The 7,650-nt window shown below is 32.3% G+C and overlaps 1 non-coding gene across 1 annotated transcript; it reads right to left on the bottom strand.

Moving 5' to 3' along the window:
• Positions 1–7,024: 7,024 nt before the first annotated feature.
• Positions 7,025–7,106, bottom strand: Trnas-uga (transfer RNA serine (anticodon UGA)). Its single transcript has one exon. It is a non-coding gene; the product is annotated as a tRNA-Ser (tRNA).
• Between the last annotated feature and the right edge of the window lie 544 nt (positions 7,107–7,650).

Below are 7,650 nucleotides of genomic sequence, written 5' to 3'. Positions count from 1 at the left end.
CCAAAAGAGCAGTCTCTAGCATAAGTTGCCCCATTTACAGGTCATGCAAAGTTGAAAATTTAAATGGACATTAGGATCCATAAGACTTATTGAAATTGTTCATAGATGATTCATATGATTGCCTTGTGCTATTTAAGTATGGTTCTGCAAAGTTAAATGATCATTAAAATGACCAATCAAATGAGAAATGGGCAAAGGTAATCTCTGCTAAAATATAGCTCTTTTCCTGGCACTAGCAAATTGCCAATAAATAATGGACTCATTTACAGGTCGGCTTTGGAATCGCTGATGTTAATTGAGATTGTAAATGATTAAATATATATATTTGTAACAAAGTATACATTTGATTAACACATTAATTGCTGAAAATTTACAAGGAAGTGAAACAAGAAACTGAACATTACTGGTTTAATAACATTTTTATAAGTAAATAACACCTGGTACAAGAAAAAAATCATAATCATAAGATCGGTTTATTTTACTTATGTCTTAAAGAATTGAAATGCAGCCTGTTCAGTGTTTGTTTCGTTAAAAATCGGGTCCGCTATTTTTGTCTCAGTCCAAATTGAAAAAAATATAGATTTTTCCCAAATGTAACCTAAAAATTTCCAATTGAAGTTTTACACCCAAACACAAATTTCTTTATAGTTTCAACATTTTGTATACTGTGAACCATTTATTTTCGTTAGCACGAAATTTCGTCCTTTTTTAAAAAAATGACTTTTCGTCAGCACTTAAATTCGTACTTCGTTTTTGAAAAAAAAGGTCCGATTTGTTTGTAATGTTTGTAATACATGTAATACGCGTTTGCAAAAAATCGTGCTGGGGAAGAGGGGTGACACTTGTAGTCACTTGCAGGAGGTGGCCTTGTTTGGCATATGCCATTAACAGTCTCTTATTTCAGGTGATAGTAACTGTCCCTTATTATTTTATGTCATTGACACTTTCTATGTTATGATTAGCGGATAAGTGGGACTGAAAAACCGTTATCGAGTGTTTTAAAAAAAAAAACCATTTGTCAATTAGTCTTTTTCCATTACAATCACGGACAACCAAACACAAATCAATATGTTCTTTATTAATTTGTAATAGAGCGCAGAATATATTCAGTCAGGTTTGATCACATTGATTGATTGATTGATTTATTTATTTCGGTATGGATACACATACATGGACATTAAAAACAACATGTATTATACAGAATAGTAGAACACATGAGAATAAATAAACCATGACATGCACACCAAAACACCAAGGATACACAAAAAAGAGCGACTCTTATTTCCCATTGTGGTCCTTTGTGCTGGTGGCAGTACCTAGAGAGTTTTAAACTTAAAAAGTAGTTATTAAACATTGACCTAAAATAAAGTTCATATGATACACATTGTTAAATGGAATGGTATCACAGCTAATTGGCCAAATTATTTATCACAGTACAAATCTATGTTTGGCATTTTGTATTCACAGTAGGGATAGACTATAAAGGAATATAAGAAATATATTGATGGATTACAAAAAAGCTAAACAAAATACTTGAAATTAATACACAAACTTTCACACAACGCAATGTCCTTAAAACCTAATAAAAAGAATTGAATATCAATTAAAGGAAGCTGATAAAAACCATATCACATCTTCAGCAATTAAAATAATATTAATGACTAGATCAAGATGAACTGATTAAAATATTCCTATACCGAAACAAAAACGATACATAGATAATAATGGTATACACATTGTAAATTATAAACTGTCCATCAGGTATTTCTTAACTGCTATTTTGAATGAAGGTAATCTCTTATACTGATATGTCAGCAGGTAGCTGTTCCACAAGGAGCACCAAGAGAGCAGAAGGATTTGGAACCAAAACCTTTGACCTTTGGAATTGCAAAAGCACCCCTACTCATGACTTGTCTTATATGAATGGACAGACTCCTGGGGATAAACGACTCTCCCATAAACGGCCACCGGAAAAACTTTGCGAAACCGAAATTTCGCAACTTAAGTACCTTTTTCTTGAAGGTTTGCTTATTTGTGATAAAGTATAAGATAAAGTCGTCTAACTTGTGATTATAATTGGTTATTTTTGCTTGTTAAATGCGTTTTCTTCACTATGAACTTTATTTGCAAAGTTGGGGTTCCCATGGGATTTTGTAATTTCCCATGGGATTTTTCATTATCCCATGGGATTTTGGTTTCTCCCATGGGATTTTTCTCCAGCTTTTTTTATGGGAGAAAAAATCCCATTGGAATTTTCAAAAACATAAAACACGTTCGTTTGTGCTTAGTTATCGATTTTAAGCATTGTTAAAGCATTTGTGCTTATTTTCGTTCAATTTACTTTGATAGAAAAAAATCCCATTTTTTTATGGGAAAAAAAATCCCATGGGATTTTTTTCTGATTTTTAGAGATTTATTCATGTAACCTTCAGAAACACTACCTTTAACAAATGATGAGCATTTCTCGCGATTTCAACGCGTTATATCGTGTTTAAAATAATAAAAAAATCCCATGGGATTTTCTGTCCCATGGGATTTTTTTGTCCCATTGATTTTTTTTCCCATGGGATTTTTTTCCAATGGGATTTTTTTTCAAGGTATAAGTTTCTAAAAGCTATATAATATAATAATTATAATAATAATAATAATAATAATAATAATAATAATAATATATAATAATAATAATAATAATAAAATAATAATAATAATCGTGCTCATATGATGAATTTGTACTTTTAAGCGACTAACATTTTATTCGAGCCGATCGTCGAGTCCGAATGTGAGTATAAGAGCAATTTACCTGTACAAATAAATCTCAATTGTGAAGAGAACGCTACCGTACTATAAAATAATCTTGATAATAAGTCATATCATTTCTCGACAGGAAAATGAAAACAGTATCCATATTGATGTCAGCAATGTCCCCTGCTATGATAAATATTGACAAAATGAAAAACCTTGACAATAATTCCGTGTCGAATACGCATCAGATTATAGCAATCAAATTCATATAAGCATTGATAATGAAATTTGCGAAAATGGGTCTTATGTCAAATACGGCAAGCGTAGCTCCATTCCATAATGTCCGGTATTAAGTCACGTCAAGTTTCGTGGTCGAATTATAGCATAATAATTCATTTTCACATTACGCAGATTCATATGAGTTTCCCTACATATATTGTGTTAAAATTTATGTTACACTATGTGCGATGATGAAAAGGGGATTCGGTATTCTACATTCGCCCGCCTAGTACCGAAATCCCCATATTTACGCCTTAAAGGGTCAATAGGTCATCGGTATGAATTGGTTTTTTGACTCACATGAATGTTAAGGTTGCAACAAATTGATATTAATTTGAATTAATTAAGCCCTCTTGACAGCATTAAGTTGCCTTTCAGTGGGGATTTCGGTAATTCTACACTAGAACTTAAACGCCGCGCCGGTACCGACAATCCTGCTGTACAACCTTCAAGTGTCAACAAAATTATTATAGTGTTTTTTTTCATTAGCAACCAGTGACATGTATTATCTCCCATTCGGTTACTTCTTTTGGAAAATAATTAGCGGGGATTTCGGTACTGCTACATTCGTACGCCCAGAGCCGAAATCACCCATTTTACGCCAATCCCCCATATTACGACGCCTTAAAGGGTCTATATGTCATTATGTTTGGGTTTTGGCTTTGCATTAATGTTGATATTGTACACAATCATTAGTGTTAATCATTTAAACACTCTTATCAGAATAATTTTTTCCATTATTAAATAGTTTATTAATGTGAAAAATGTGTAAACGAATGTAAAAAAGGTAAAAATGTACATTTAAAACATTGGTTACACAAAGTATATGTAAATATAACATGAGCATAGTAATAATAAGTCTTCAGAAAGTATTTCCAAACAAATCTGATGAACAAATGATATCGTACTACCTTATTACAATATGCTATACACTTTGCATTTAGTTATCAATGTTTAATCAAAGCATAAATCAGGATAATATGTTGCCTTTAGCGGGGATTTCGGTAATTCTTAACAAGCACATAAACCCGCGCCGGTACCGAATCCCCGCTGTACAAACTTCAAGTGTAAAAAAATACTGATTTAGGTTTAAATAAAGGGAACAATAGTATTTTTGGGCCACCAAAAAGCACTTCCGCGTCAACAAAACGATTGAAATTATGTCAGAAAACCCAGCTTTTCATTGTATATATTGCAATACACCATCGGCCGCCGAGAGCGGAATACTGCGCTTGGCCGCTAAACAATGTGGATTGCATCAAATTAAATGTCAATTTTCGATTTTATTACAAAAATAAACACTGCCTTTTTATAATATGTCAAGCACGTACACTTAACAAAAAAATCGATATATCTTTATGTAATGTAGAAAAGTAAAGCGCTTTATATATAACAATGTTTTATAATGTCTCTCTGGTTGAGAAAAAAAACTAAACAAAACCATGTAGAACATATATGTTTCATAATTAAAAAAAAATATTTAATGATGCACGTGATGTTTTATAATTGATATGAAGTTCACGTGTCATTGAACGTAGTTAGGGAGAAATGCGAATTAAATTACACATAATTAAAAAATGATACTATACTGTCAGCTTGATTTATAAATTGTGTTCCATCGCGCCAATATATTCATTGTTCCATGAAATTGTTGTATAAAAGCAAAACGATTGAAATTATGTCAGAAATCCTGCTTTTCACATTAAATGATCTTTAACACTTTTTTTATTCCAATCAGGTAATTAATAATAATAGGGGAAGGTCTATACTGTGTATTAGAAACCTTGTTGTGGTGATCCCTATCTTATCCGCTCAATACACATCCACCTGGCTACTGAACAAGAAACAATTAGATTTACTTCCAAAATAACTGATTTCATTAATTGCTAACTTGTTGTCTACAATTTAAATTACAACGATAATGGATCAACATCACCGTTGCACAATTATTAAGTTCACAGTAATCTGTACTTTAAATAGATAGCCTAATTAAAGACGGTGCTAATAAAGAACAAAGCGGTGAATGTGGATATTAAGAAATTAGATCCTTTTTGCATGACACTGGCAGTATATCATTTTATCTTATATAAATAAGCCACATTTAAGACATGGATAAAATTAAAATAAGACACATTTGCATCTTTCATTTCTTGAAAAAAAAAATAAGCACGCAGTCACATATAAATAAGATACATTGAAGACACAAAAAAAAATAAATAAGACACATTTGCATCTTTTCACTAAATTTTCTTAAAAAACATGTGAAACTGAAGAAAAACATTTATTACTGACACATTATTCTAAAAGTCGACTGACACTTAAGTTCAAAGAGGGATTACAATTAAATAAGATCCATTTTCGCATGATGCTGGTTGTAGAGCAAGCAATACCATTTCTTACTGACACATTATTCTAAAGTCGACAGGCAACATAAATTCAAAGAGGGAACCACAATAAATAAGATCAATTTTACGCATGATACTGGTTGTAGAGCAAGTAGTCACATATTAATTACAGCTTGCATTATGTTGCAATAATTTTGTTAAGTGCGCGTGCTTCTGGAACGTTGCGTTAAGCGAGAGTGTTGCCATTTTGTTAGTTTTATATTTTGGTATTATGTATGATTATTGCTTGTTTTGAATTGAAATAAACGCTTTCTGGCAAATAAGCATCGTCTTAATTTTAATACAAATAATGAACATTTGACATACAAAATGTCCAATAACATACCGGCAATAACATTATATATATGTTAATTTCTGTGCATGTTATATACCGAAATTATAGCCGACATCGGCAGTTAGGGAAATTAGTGACAACACTTAACACATCAAACATGCATGATAGTTCTTTTTTCATATGATATTCCCCTGGTTGCTTACCGGTGTATTGGTACAGTTGATAACCCCGCCGGGACTACAGTAGGGTGCTAATACACACGTGTATCGGTGTTCAATACAATCGCTTAATTTTAATGCAAATAATGAACATTTGACATACAAAATGTCCCAATAACATATCGGCATTAACATATATATATGTTAATTTCTTGCATGTTTATACCGAGATTATAGCCGACATCGGCAGTTAGGGAAATTTTGTGACACACTTTAACAAAACAAACATGCATGATAGTTCTTTTTTCATATGATATTCCCCTGGTTGCTTACCGGTGTATTGGTGCAGTTGATAACCCCGCCGGGACTACAGTAGGGGTGCTAATACACACGTGTATCGTGTTCAATACCCGATCCATGCTACAACGTGTAAGAACGGGAATTTCGGTAATTCTACCTTTTTAAGCTTGCGCACCTCTAATGGGCACATATCCAATATAATTTAATTAATTATTTTCCTAATCAGCATCATTTCACTAAACTACATGCAAATTTGTAGGTAGCTTTCCTTTCTTAAAAAAAAAATAAACCGATTTTTTCAAAACCACCCCTCACGCTCGGCTTTTGTCCAGTTTATTTTCACCCCTGGGGTATATAAAAGTTCCATAATTCATTCAAATTTCCAATGTGGGCATGCAGTTGGTGTGTACAGAATGCAGTAAAGGTGTTAAAGTTTAAACAAGATGAAATAAGTATTCTTTTACAGACATTTATTTTTTACAAATTTTAATCTATGGAATAGCGCCATGAAATGTAAGTGATTTCAGCCAAGTAAAAATTGGGTCGGTTAAAACAAAGTGTCATAAAATTCAAAATAGTATCATTTAAGTTATATTTTAAATTAATTTTTATAGAAACACTATATACAGCAAAAATACCAAAAAATAGACAGATTTACCGTTTACTTTTTGAAATAAAAATAAAAATGCAACATGCATCATTCGTATTTTCAGCAGTAAATTAATCAATTTAGCCATAACGTTGTTTTAATTTAAAATTGAAGGATGTGCATACAATTTCAACATATTTAACAATAAACATAGCTTATGTGCTATATTAAATCAAATTACGTTAGAAAAGAAATAAAACGCGTCGCAAAAAGTATGCGATGTCGGCAGGAATCGAACCTGCGCGGGAAAATCCCAAAAGATTTCAAATTTATCGCCTTACCCACTCGGCCACGACAACTTACATCTGTGTAACCTTAAATTAGATATATATAAGTAAACAGGTAAAAAGGCTCGCTCGATCTTTGAAGAAATCGCGAAATCGTATTTTTCAGATGATAATTGGATCAAAGTCAATATTTATAGTGAAAATAATGTAATCTAAATGAATAAGTTAAACATATATCAAAATTCGAAGTTTGAAAAAAATAAAATGCATCTCTCGGAAATAAGCGATCATTGAAGATCGCCAATGGCTTATGAAGTGAAAGGACAGTTGAAAGTTTCCATTTTGCACTTTAATGATTCTGATAATATGGTGACAAAGGCAGTAGTCCTATGCAGTATTGTGTTTGACCGGAGAGTAGCGTGATCTGTGTCGGTGTTGGGCGCTCTGAGGGCGCAATCCGGCTACATAGGTACATAGAAACCTCTTGTGGCTATAGTCCATGGATCGGGTTCGGCAGACAGGGAACATGTAAATTTTTATATGTATGTTTTATATCTTAATTACCTAAACGTATATTTATCCTGGTTACTTATTTACTGAGGTATGAGTTAGTCGC

The sequence above is a fragment of the Dreissena polymorpha genome, chromosome 1 (assembly GCF_020536995.1).
Source record: "Dreissena polymorpha isolate Duluth1 chromosome 1, UMN_Dpol_1.0, whole genome shotgun sequence".
NCBI lineage: Eukaryota > Metazoa > Mollusca > Bivalvia > Myida > Dreissenidae > Dreissena > Dreissena polymorpha.
This window is presented reverse-complemented; position numbering and strand designations above follow the sequence as displayed.